The sequence below is a fragment of the Balaenoptera borealis genome (assembly GCF_965194805.1).
Source record: "Balaenoptera borealis genome assembly, chromosome: 5".
Taxonomy (NCBI): domain Eukaryota; kingdom Metazoa; phylum Chordata; class Mammalia; order Artiodactyla; family Balaenopteridae; genus Balaenoptera; species Balaenoptera borealis.
In genome coordinates, this window is record NC_138862.1 from 47722480 (window position 1) to 47735999 (window position 13520).

The following is a 13520-nucleotide window of genomic DNA, read 5'->3' on the forward strand; positions in this document are numbered from 1 at the left end:
TTTCCCCAAAGATTTCTCAATACAGGCAGGATACCATGTATAGCTTACTTGGAAGGCGTCTGTAATATATAGTCATCCCTCACCTCTCTACATTTAAAATTAAATCCCAAATCTGTTTCCTCTGTCGGAGAAAACTTTTCAAGTTTTGTGTGAGTTGGGAAAGGTTTTGAACCTAGAGTTCATTGGACGCGCTTTTCGAAACCTGTCCAGTTCGTGATGCTGATAACTTTAAAAGCCACCTACAGACTGCCTAGCTCTCAGACAGCAATCCCCTTGCTGGAGCTGAGCGGCTCTCCCGGGCTTACCTGAGTCGCCTGCGCCGGGGCCGGGCGGGGGCCGGGCGGGGGCCGCAGTCGCGCGGCGCTGCGAGTGGGCTGTGCGCGCTCCGGGAGTCGCCCGAACAATGCGAGCGGGGCGCCGAGCGCGCCCGGCCTATGGGCGTTACGTCACTGCGCTGCCTTATAAGGCGCTCCGCGTGTGCGGCGCGGGCGGCGGGGGCGCCGGTGACAGCCAGATCCGCGGCGGCGGCGCTGCATCGCGCCCCGGCTCCGCCGACGCTCGGACCGTGTGAACGCACCGTCGGTCCCGGCTCCCCGCGGAGGGGAATGGGCGGCGGGCCGGGGACGCTGGCGCCCTCCTGCCGGCCTAATCGAGTCATTGGGGGTCAGGGTTGATCCGCTTGTAACTTTTCTCCCTGTGGGGCTCTAAAGCTTCTGTTATTGCTTGGGATCCTTAAATACACATCATGTTATTCTTATTTATACTTTAGTAAATACGTTTTTGTTACATTTGTTTTTTGGTTGCTGGGGAAGAAGGCGGCAGAGGGAAGCCAGAAGTCTCAGTCTCTCTTTTTTTTTTGGAGACATCTCCGGGAGTGATTTAGACTTCAAACCTTCTCTTTCCTCTTTGTAAAGAGTAGGGGTCCTCAGAGGATAGTATTTTATTTCCTGATGATGTAACTACCAAACAATTCTTCAAGTGGTGATGGGAAGGCCAGATGAAATCTTATTTTTTTCAGTGTTTTTCCTGAGAGAACCTCCTTGTTCCTCATTTCTGCATGCCTGTGTTTTAACGAAAGTAGTTAAAACTAATCAGTTTATATGGCAGGGAAAATATTTATTAAAGAAATTTAATGTTCTGTGCTGTACTTTCAAGACAAAGTATAAAAATAGAACTTTAGAACCAGGTTTAATTCATCTGTTCTTTTCTACAAGCACACAAAATAAAACAAAATAAAAAAGACCTGAGAAGAAAAAAGAAACTGACCAAATATGACTGAATTAAGCCTGTTACCCTTTACTAGGGGGGCAGATTTAGTTGTGTAAATACTTTTTCTTGTAAATGAGAATTAGCCTCCTAATTGCTTTGCACATCAATAAGAGAAGTAATCTCTAAAGTCCTAGCCAACTATATGAATCTGCTAAGTAAATTAGAGACGTGGCTGCCTCATTTGTGAGTTTCAGATAAACTGAGTAGTTTAAATAACTTGAGTCTATTTAATTTTTTAAATTACATTAAAATAGGATTGCTTCCTATTATAATGTACATGTCTGTAGAATTATTGTTTCCATATGTTTTGTCAAACAGCAATAATGAAAATAGTCTGCCTGTTTCTTTTCTTTAGTGTGGAGTGGAGAAAGACTGGTTGCAGAGAATTTATAGTTAGCAAAAATGGCATGGAGAAAAGATGCAGGGCACAAAAATAGGCATGTATCATCTTTAATAAACTGTGGGCTCACTTTAACAGTTCTTCTAGATCACTCTACCTGTCTACTGAGAAGCGTATTAAACTAACCCCTGCTTTTTGTATATACTGTTTTAAGAGAAGTGAATGATTATACTCTTCAGCTGAACTTAAGTTTTAATATTTGATTTGCAGTTTCGTATTAACATTTTAGATGTTGGTTTGTTAAATACACTTATGAAGTGCATTTAAGTATTTTTAGTCTCCTATGCTTGCCTTGTACTGATTAAATATCCTTTGAGATTTTTATACTAGCTTTGATTTATTACAAATGAGATAAAATGACTGTTATGAAAGTTACATGAAGCATAAACACCTGAATCTCAGCTCCAAACTGGTAACATAAAGTACCTCTACCCAAAGCTAGCATTTTTGTAACTTGTTCTGCCTCCTTTCCCCTCTGAAGGATACAGAGGCTTCCTAACATTTGACACTACGTTTTATTTCTTTCTTATACTTTTGTACTCATGCTTTGCATTTATGTTCATGCTTTTGACTTCCCAGTTTCCCTGTAAAATATGTCAGTCTTATTTCCTCCTTTTCTTTAGCTGAAGTAACTGAAGACTAGAGAAGTTAAATGGCTACAAGACTTGTCTAGGGTTCTTGAAGCAAGAGAAAAGAAGATTAGTACTCCCACTTCCGAGTTCCTTGCCTGTGCTGTTACTCGCTGAAGCACTGGCCTCTGAAACAGCTATGACTCAGCGTTCCAGCTGAGGTCATGGTATGTGGCCACTCTCTTCAGGAATCAATAATAACTCATTTGTTGAGCTTTTAGTTCATACCAGTCACTGTGCTTAATGCTCTACATGCACTTCATCATTTAATCTGCGTAACACATTTTGAGGTGGTTTTATCCATACTTTTCAGATGATGAAACACATTTGGAAGGGTAAAATTGCTTGACCAAGGTCACACTGCTGGTAAAGTAATGAAAGCAAAAATTTGAACCAGTGTTATTATATATACAGCCTTAGTCTTGTCTTCTCTTAAGGATTTGCTCAGAATCTCTCAGAGGTGTTGCTAGTAAAGAAATATTCTGATTTAACTGAGAAGTTTGTGTCTTTATTTTCCAGACTGATGTTGAACTAGGAAAACTAAAACACTCTCTTTGTAGGCCACACACCACAGCCACCCTGACTGTGTGCTGAATAACCCTAGGGAGTGTTGTTTACATTGGAGACATTGTGGATTTGTATATTTACTAAGATAGTTTTCTTGAGGATGTTGGCAACATGTTCTAATAAAGTTAGAATATTATAAAAATTTTCCAACAGATGAAAGTCAGAGGTCTTGAAGAAGGGGAATCTTTATCTAACTGACACAAGGGCACCCTGGGTCTTGTATTGCACACTCCAGCCAGCCATTGGCATTGTGCTCCACTGGGCACACGAGTAGATTTTTATCTCCTTTCCTTTTCCTATCAACATTCTCTTTGCAATGCAATTTTTGTTCTCTTAGCTTCTGACATATATTTATTATGAAAAGAATAGAGTTATGACCATTGTGTCTCAGTCTTGGCTGAGAAGGTTTTACTTCCCTTTTTACTGAAAATTTTGCTCTCCAGTTGCTATATAACTCTTCTCATTTTATAATCAGGAATTTCCTACAAATAAGTATACCTGCAAATAAAAGTCCTTTCTACAATTAGTAAGCTGAATTTATGATCTAAATCAGCAATAGCTTTATCATTTGGAAATGGCACAAAGGAATTTTTCTACCAAGCTAATTGCTTTCTAATGCAGAAGAAGGGTTTGTAGGCGACAAGGCTGGAAACTAGGATGTATCCATTTGATCGAACGGGATGAGGTCTCTTTTGTTAGATAGCCAAAAACAGTTGAATATCAGCAGTTTCCCATGGTTCAAGCTGTTGCCAGGAGGTTATTACAATGACCACATCAACCAATGTTAGTAGTAGTGTCCACAATTATTTAACTGTTTTAAAATAACATTAATGTGTTACTAAACATGTCAGAGCCAGTTTCTCTTTGTGAAGTGACTGCTCTTATTTTCTTTCTTGTCCTGTCTCCCTGCCTTTGTTTCTTCTTGTGACTGGTAAAGTCTTTTGGTCATCTGAATAAGTGCCAGAGAAGCAGTATGCATAATTAGCTGAACCTTTTCTAGAGCTGCCCACAATTTTCACTATTGGTTCTTTCATCAGGTAAGTGGCAATGTGCATTGCTCTCTGGAAGCTCTGCTGCAAGCTTTGGGATGGTAACACTCACTTTGCATGTGACATTTTTGCTCCTTCGCCTCTAAAAGAGTATATGTGGAAACACTATAACATGCAAAGAAAAACAACAATTCTTATTATGGGCGTGGTGCTGTTATGAGAAGCTGAACAGAGTGGGGATATAGATCCAGGATGGCATGGGGAGAGGCAGAATGCTGTGGTCCTGCATTGCATCAGCCTGCAGTTGGATTGGCCAGAGTGTGAGCCTTTGGTGCTAAGATATTCCTCCGGACAGAACATTCTAACATCTCACGCACAGACTTCTTGCAAAACGGCTTTGCCTCTGAGCATTGGGCAAGCCTGCCGTAGATGTGGTACTGATCGCTTCTCTGCTTCTACACAATTTTGGAGGAAGGATAAAGAGACTGAGCACCACACGTGGGCAACTGTGGAACGTAGAACCAAAAGGAAAGTCTGAGGGTGAAAGCAGCTTCTCTCCATGCCAGGGACAATCAGTTTTCTAACCTACCTCTTCCTTTCACTCTTCTTTCTGTTCCCCAGGTGATATCTGCCTCGCTCTGTACACATAAATGCCTGCATGAAATATACCACATCCCCAGGCAGCACAGCACTTACACTGTGCACCGAGAGCTTAACCAGCAGTTAATGGGCTGCAGTGAATTTGAATTTACATACAGACTGTCTCACTCTTACCTGCAGCCCAGATCTCCTGTCCCAGGTCTCCATAGTCCTTGACGTTTCCAGAGGCTCCTCAACTATTCCTATTCTTATGTTAGCTGACTTTGATTTTAGAAAGGTACCAATCCCCTTGAGAGTTAACTTGGGCTGATAGCAGCCGTGTCAGTGGTAATGTTAGGGAATGGGAAGCCCTTTATTAACATTAAAATGAATGCTATTTTGTGGCTTTAAAAATTAACTTAAAAATAGTTCAGTGCCCATGTCATAATTTGGAAAATGCAGAAAAGTCAAAAAGACATTTTACAACTAGTTCTACCACATGAATACTGCCAACTATTAACAATTCCATGTACTGTGTTTCCTTTTGGTCTTTTTCTAAGCATTTGTAAAGCATAATTGTTTTCATACTTTGGGCCATAATTGTGTATTGTTTCTTACTTTTTACCTTTTTATATTATTTTAATTATGTTCCTGGCTTTTCTACAGACATTGGGTCATTTAAAAACATATATTTGCATATTTTCCCTAGAAATGGTGGTCATAAAGCCAACCACTGACATCACCATGGTTTTTCTTTAACAAGTGAAACAAGGAAGTCCATATTTAATGGAGACTCTTCTGTTGATCAGAGACCTCCTATTCTTGGTTTGCGTGGGATGCTATGAGTTGACTATGGGACTCTAGTGAGCATGCCAGTAGGTGAGCAGAATGACTTGGGGAGAATGAAGGATTGATAATATGACGCCACCATAAGATTATTAAATGGGAAGCAGGAAAAGGCTGCTATTTAGGTCCAGTCCATTTGCTTATTTATTCCTGCAAACATTTTGTGTTTCCTTGGTAACTAATAATAGTTTTGTGAAATTGTTGAACTCACAAGTATTGCTGCAAGAGTAAAAAAAAATCCTCGAATCACAGAAATTAGATGGAAAAGACCTATTAGGTCATCTTCTTTGTCCCTTGCCAGTACAGATTGTTCTTAATACTTTGTTCAATCTATTTTTTTAAAGGGACCTTGTAAACTAGTTGGTACTCCATGTCTTTTTTAAGTAATGCGTTTTAAAAGAAACTACTCTGACAGCTTTTTCTGTATAGTTGTGAAGCTTGATTTCAGGCTAAATATTTTTGGAGGAAGACCTATGGTTTCAAAGTACAATTGGGGACTTCCCTGGTGGCGCAGTGGTTAAGAATCCACCTGCCAATGCAGTCGACACGGGTTCAATCCCTGGTCTGGGAAGATCCCACAAGCTGCGGAGCAACTAAGCCCATGTGCCACAACTACTGAGCCTGCTCTCTAGAGCCCGTGAGCCACAACTGCTGAGCCCACATGTCACAACTACTGAAGCCCGCATGCCTAGAGCCCGTGCTCTGCAACAAGAGAAACCACAGCAATGAGAAGCCCGCGCACCACAACGAAGAGTAGCCCCTGCTTGCTGCCACTAGAGAAAGCCCGCGCACAGCGACGAAGACCCAACGCAGCGAAAAATAAAATAAATAAATAAATAAAGTGCAGTTGAACGGGTTTTTTAGTTGGAAGTCATTGGAACAGTTTAGGATGTTATTGGAATAGTTGGCCAACTAAGGGTGAAACAGATGGGTGAGTTGAATTTATGTTTTCTTTTATCATTGGAAACTCAAATATAACAATGCATGAGGATAAACTTTTAATCATATAAACTCATTGAAATGGATCTAGAAGGCCTAAGGAAATAAAGCATTTAGGAAGTAAAAAAAAAGTGAGAGTAAAATGGTTCATTCTAAGGTTATTTTTATGAAAGAGACATTTTATGCTCTTCCCTCCTGTCCCTGATTCTGCTTTGTCCATTATTTATAGTTGATTATTACTTGATGTGAAGGTGGCTTCTAGTTGTAAAATCCTTTCCCTCAGTCAGGCAACTTCTTCCAAACCCCAGAAGGATAGAATAAAACTATCTCACAGAGCAGTCAGTGGTGGTGTTATAGACTAAATGCTTCACTTCCCTACATTAGGGCTAAAGATGTCGCCACTGGGAAAAATGACGAACAAATTAAGAAATAAGAAATGTGCTTTGAGTTTTATTATGAAGGATAATCATTTCATAAAATCACATTTTATGGTGTAAAAGGCCTTAAAAAACATCTACTCTGCTTATTACCACTCTTTGTTCTCCCTTTTTAAGTAGATGAGATAATTGGATCTCGGAGAGGTTGAAAGGACTTGCCCCAAGGTCAAACAGTAAATTGCTGATCCAGCCACTATGTTTTATGGGTCTGCATGTCTCTGCTGGGAAACATGAAAAATCAAAAATGGCTAATTAAACAATGTGATTAGAACTGTCAAAAAGAATGTGTCTGAAATCCTAATTAATATTAGTGTAATGTACCTAGGTTTATACTAACTACGGAACTAATTTGGAACATTAATGAGCAAGTTATCCACTTTATGGATTAAAAATGCAATATTTTTGTTGCATTTCTTTTCTTTTTTAAGATTTATTTATTTATTTATTTCGGCTGCATTGGGTCTTAGTTGCTGTGCGTGGGCTTTCTTTTTAGTTGCAGCGAGCTTGGGCTACTCTTCGTTGCGGTGCACAGGCCTCTCATTAAGGTGGCTTCTCTTGTTGCGGAGTACGGGCTCTAGGTGCGCGGGCTTCAGTAGTTGTGGCACATGGTCTCAGTAGTTGTGGCTCGCGGGCTCTAGAGCACAGGCTCAGTAGTTATGGCGCACAGGCTTAGTTGCTCCGCGGCATGTGAGATCTTCCTGGACCAGGGCTTGAACCCATGTCCCCTGCATTGGCAGGCGGATTCTTAACCACTGCACCACCAGGGAAGCCCTGTTGCATTTCTTTTAAATTAAAGATCTGTATATTGCTGGAAATCAACTCAAGCCACCAAGATTGGTAATGGGTTGACAACTCTGGTCAAAAATTTAATGGAGAGATCTGAGCTTTTAATATTAATTCTGTTATTTAACACCATTGTCTTGCGTGCTTGCCAATTGGTTATTCTGTATATGAGAAATCCTTTTATAATTTATGCCACTAGGCATCCAATTTACATCATAAAATACAAGTTCAGGAGGGAGGTCAAAAGTCTTGTGTTCACCCTTAAATTGAAATCTCTCGAGTGAGAATTTCAACCTTCTGGGAGTTGGTGCATACACAGTCAAGTTGTCATTAGTCAGAGCCAAAGAGCTCCAGCGATTTGTTACTTCCTCAACAAGTCCATTCCATTCCGAACTAAAAATTGGCTTCCTCTGACTTCCACTGACATTCCTGATCTTTCTGTGGAGCCATATTGAACAAATACATTGCTTTGACATGACAGTTTTTTAACTATTTGAAGACAGTTTGTCCTCAATCATCAGCTGTTCCTATTTGATATAATTTGAGCCCTTTCACACCCTGTGTCTAATGGTTTGGTGCTCAGAATGAACAAGTTACTTCCGAGTATAGTTACTTCCCCTTTATAGAATTATAGACTCTCTGTATGTGTGTGTGTGCGTGTGCGTGTGTAAACCTAAATTTTCTTAGCATTTTAGGCAACCACATCAAACTACTGTGTCATTGAGCTTACTGATCACCAGCCTCCTAATGAACAACCACACACCTAAGTATTTTCATCATGCACTGCTCCCATGATAATCTGGGTTAATCACTTCTATCCTGTGTTGGTTTTGTTTATATTATACCTTTGTTATAATAACAACAATAATATATAACACATTTATTGTTTAATGGATGCCATGAACTGTATGCTTTACATATAATATCAACTTTGATCCACATAATGACCCTGTGGGATAGATAACTGAGGAACAGAGAGGTGAAGTAACCTGTACAAGATCACAGAGGAAGTGAAGAGTGGCACCAGGGTTTGAATTGCAGACTGACTTCAGCAACCTCTGGTAGAAATCACACTCAATGTCTTGTAGTAAAATTTGGTCTTGGGGGTAAACAGTACTAAGCCTGGAGTCATAGAACTTTGTATCTCTCCTATCTGCCACCTAGTTCATTATGCTTGCACCATGGGATAGTAGAGTGAGAATGGATCTTGGAGATCACCTGGTAAGCTTCCCTCATCTTATAACTGAATAACTGAAACTGAAACTCAAGCTGTGCAGTAGCCTGTTCAGGGACACGCAGGTGGGGCAGAGCTCAGGCCAGTGTGTGGTGCCTTTTCTGCTGCAGAACTCTGAAGTGTTTCGGCTTTGTACAGTTTCTTCTCTCTCTCTTTTCTCTTCTCCTCCCTCCCTTCCCTCTTCTCTTTCCTCCTTCTTGTCTTCTTCTCTCCCTCTCTAATTATTTACGGCACTATAACAGTAACAGTAATAGAAATCACATTGAAAGGATCACTTAAAAATCCTACCATACTGTGTTTTAAACTGTTTTCATTTATTGCCAACTTCTGAATCTGTATGTTCTTCAACTTTATCTTTTCAGATTATGACATAGATTTAAGAATCCTATCAAGTATATTCTTAAAATCCCTCTGACTTAAGTTTCATGGTTCAAAGAAGATTTACGAAGTGGGAAGGGAAGGGAAAAGAATTGCTGTCATTTATTGAGAGCCTAATATGTGGTGATTATTCTGCGCAGCCCTCTACCTTGATCTTTCAAACCTCCTTCCCTTTCTATGAGATTCTATATGAGGACAAGCACAATGCCCTGCACAGAGTGGGCATTCCACAAACCTGCTGAATGAGGAAATGACTGCAAAGAAGTGCTTTGGATCCAGCAAGAAAAAGAGATGATGATCATGTACACACTACTCCCACTCATTGACTGTTAGCTTTTGGTCCATTTTATGTGCCATTTATTTCATATCCATGGAGGCAAGTGTGTGTGCAGGATACTATGGGATCATATTTGCAGTGATAGATTTTGGCCTTGTACTTTTAAATCAACATGATACTGATTAAGTCTTGATGTGGAAACTATTCTTTCTTCCATTTAATCAAGTTCCTTTAATTTCCTTGATCACAAATATTATTTGCTAGGAAATATTCCCCATGGGGGTGTATTTAATCATGCAAGTAGGGAAAAGTCTGTCATGATAGTGCTCTGACAGCCTGAGGACTTGAGGAGTAAAAACTGCAGGGGCAGAGTTTCCTCCTAACACTTGCCTCTTGGCAAAACATAACTTAAAATAGAGCTGGTTTCTTTTTAAATATAATCAATTCTAATGAAGACTGATCCAGTTTAGTTTTGAAACACGTAGAATCAATTTTCAGTTACCATGAATAGCTCCTGCCCTAGTGATGCCAGAATGTCCATGTTCCAGCTCACTTATTCACACTGGGAATCTGGAGAGTCACTGGTGTCAACTCTGAGTGACCTCAAATTTGGACTCTGAGATTTATCTCCAAGTGCTGATATACTCTGATAAGATTGACAGAAATGATAAGTTTATAATAAGATTGCTTATTTGTCTCATTACTAGTCTATGCCACTTAGAGTGTGCTATAAATTAATTTTCAAAACCTATGAATAGCTCAATTATATTTCATTACCTTACCTTTCAATACAGAAATTCAAAGTTCTTTGCTAAATGCAAGTATTTAAAATTAGCACGGGACTTCCCTGGTGGCGCAGTGGTTAAGAATCTGCCTGCCAATGCAGGGGACACGGGTTCAATCCCTGGTCCAGGAAGATCCCACATGCCACGGAGCAACTAAGCCCGTGCGCCACAACTACTGAGCCTGTGCACCACAACTACTAAAGCCCGCACACCTAGAGCCCATGCTCCGCAACAAGAGAAGCCACCGCAATGAGAAGCCCGCACACCGCAATGAAGAGTAGCCCCTGCTTACCGCAACTAGAGAAAGCCTGAGTGCAGTAACGAAGACCCAATGCAGACAAAAATAAAATAAATAAATGATTTTTAAAATAAATAAATAAAATTAGCATGAGTTCATAAACTTACATTGGCATTTCATTTCCTTTTTTTAGTATATCAGTAGACTCAAAATATGAAAATGGCTAAGGTGTTGCTTCACCTCTGATAGGTGCTGACTGACTTTTGGTTAAAATCAGACTCTTTCCATCTATCCATCCATCCATCCATCCATCCATCCCTCCATCCTCTAACTATGGCTGTTGTTTGCTGAAACCTTGTGGAACATATGTCTAACTCTCTTCCTCTTTCTTCTCTCCTCTTTTCTCATAACCACACACACACACACACACACACACACACACACACACACACTACACGCTATACAAGTACACATTCAGGCTTTTATGTATGCTCACTAACAACTACAAGGGGAAATGAAGAATAATAAGATTCAAATTTTTAGATCAGGAATGGAAATCTACTTCCCAAAGGCTATATGTGTTATCTTTTTGTCCAGTCATTGTGACCTTCAACAAGTAATAGCACTTTTTGTGAATGAGGATTATCATCAGTCATTTATGCCAATATGTTAGTAGCAAGATGGATGGGAGGGGGATTGGCAGCTGATGCATGGCTTTCGCATGTACAACATTGAAGAATTTTTATGCTCCTGATGGGATGAAAGGGCCTGTGTTCTCCAATTAGGTAGTGCCAGTGAGAAAATATGATGAAAACTCTTGAAAAAAATTAACCTTTGTTCATGATACTTGCTCACTGGAATGGAATTGAGCGAATGAAAAAGATATTACATTTTCCCTTCTTAACTGAAGGAGGTGGGATATCAAAGGGAATACTGTTGGTGGGAGGGCTCTTGTGATGACTTATAGGCATACAGAAGTTAGGCCTAGTCTGCATCGGCCATGTTCTTTTACGAAGCACTCAACCTATATTTGTTGAGCACCTTCTGTGAGTATTTATCACTGTGCTGAGTTCATGGTGACGGGGGTAGAGAGTATAAAGCATGACCCTGCCCAGATTTTGATGGGTAGATAGAAGAAACAAACAAAAGCCAAAAACCAATTAGTATTAAATTGGGATGCTGAGTTTGGTGAAGTAAGAATTTTTACAAAAGGATCAATTAGACTTAGAAATATCTGGGCGGTCTTCATAACAGAAGATAAGGTTCATCTGGACCTTGAAAGGTGAGTATGTAATTCCAGGAAGGAGAATGGCAGAGCAGAGGGACCCTGGATTGACTGTAGTCACTGACTGACTCTTGTTGAGCAGTATGGGGCCCCTGCAGACAGTTGTACAAGTGGTATACATTGCAGCCCCAGAGGAGAGAGTGGTCGCAAAGGGTGGGGCCAGACTATAAATGGGTCGTAAAATTCAAGCAGTGGGGTTTGGGTTTTAACTTAATGTTGTAGACAGTAGGATGCCATTGGTGGCTTTTGAGCAGTTGAGTAATATACTGAAAGCAGTCTTAAGTGGCTTTGTTGGAAAGTTTCTTTTCAATTGCATATTGAGCTGCAATATCCATAAAGTAGAATTAGGAGTCCTCCAGCCTTGTTATACATTCATATATTAATGCTTCTTTTAGGTATAAGCCTTGGACAAGTGAGGGTGTGGAGTAGCCTCTAGTGAAAAGTTTTAAAGGTCTTTTCTGAGAATCAAAATAAAATAGATGTATAATGTTTTACTTAAGTAGGAGAATTTCTTTTAGTTTTATTAAAAGAATGCTCAAAGAATGGCTCTCTTGAGCCATTTACTTGATAAGTAATTATGATTTATCAAAGCTTCTCCCCAGAGAAAAAGTTGGTAGCTGGGTAAAGATCTCCCAAGGCTGCTTATATCATACACACAAACTCTGAATATGAATGAATGACTTGCCGAATGAATGAATGAATTGGTTTGTTTGCTTGTTGGTTCGTTTTGATGATGTCCTTTGCAGAGGTACCTGTTTGATCCATTACTGACACTGGAATGAGGTTCTTTATGTTTTAGGTTCACCTTCTTTTTTAAAATTTATTTATTTATTTATTTTTGGCTGTGTTGGGTCTTCATTTCTGTGCAAGGGCTTTCTCTAGTTGCGGCGAGTGGGGCCACTCTTCATCGCGGTGCGCGGGCCTCTCACTGTCGCGGCCTCTCCCGCTGCGGAGCACAGGCTCCAGACGCGCAGGCTCAGCAGTTGTGGCTCACGGGCCCAGCCGCTCCGCGGCATGTGGGATCCTCCCAGACCAGGGCTCGAACCCGTGTCCCCTGCACCGGCAGGCAGACTCCCAACCACTGCGCCACCAGGGAAGCCCATTAGGTTCACCTTCTTAACTACTTAGCTATTGGCAATTTTATTTACTGATTGTGGAAGGTGAGGTTGAGAAGAGAATCTTCTCAGAATGCTTTTTGTTGAGACAGACACTTTTATCTTCACTTTTCATCTTCCAGGGAAAAGAAATTCTGTGATTGTCTTCATTGGGTCAGTTCTGAGATTTCATAAATTTCAGCACAAAAAATAGCTTTGCTAAGAACTTTAGTTTGTTTCTTTTTTCCCCGTGATTTTATTGGGTTTTGATCCCTCTCTTTGGCTCATGAGTTATTTAAAGTTGTGCTTCTTAATTTTTAATCATATATTTTGGGGCAGGAGGGAGAGATCTTTTTGTCACTGATGACATTACAGTCAGAAAATATGGTCAGTTGTTATCTGCCTTTCGAAGTTTGTTATGATTTGCTTTATGGTCCCACTGTGTTTAGTTTTTGTACAAGTTCCCTATCTGCTTAAAGAGAATGTATATTCTGTAGGAGTTAAGAACATCATCCTCACTACAAATAAACCTTGCTTATTATGTTGTTAAAATCCTCTATAACCTTGCTGAGTTTTGTCTGCTTGATTTATTAATGTCTTAAGAGGTGTGTTAGACTCTTCCACTGTGGTGGTGGATTAGTCTGTCCTTGTGTTTCTGTCAATTCTTGCTATAGTTATTAGAGACCATATTTTTATGTGCATGTAAGTTCAAACTATTCCTACAAAATGGAATCTCTTCACATTATATAGTGACTCTTTAGAGATGCTTTCCACCTTAAGGTCCCTTTTGT

At 40.2% G+C, this 13520-nt stretch overlaps 2 protein-coding genes across 9 annotated transcripts in view; one reads left to right on the forward strand and one right to left on the reverse strand.

The window, feature by feature from the left end:
• The window catches only part of CMSS1 (cms1 ribosomal small subunit homolog), a 393486-nt gene that overhangs the window by 56411 nt on the left and 323555 nt on the right, over positions 1-13520 (forward strand). The gene's annotated exons all lie outside the window — the stretch shown is intronic.
• FILIP1L (filamin A interacting protein 1 like) overlaps positions 1-13520 on the reverse strand; it is a 121913-nt gene that overhangs the window by 49861 nt on the left and 58532 nt on the right. The window contains exon 1 of one of the 4 annotated variants that reach the window (XM_082392066.1): positions 306-448. The exons of the other annotated variants lie outside the window; for them this stretch is intronic. The gene's annotated coding sequence lies outside the window, so the exon portion shown is untranslated. Of the gene's footprint in view, positions 1-305; positions 449-13520 lie in introns of those variants that run through there. 4 annotated transcript variants of the gene reach the window in all.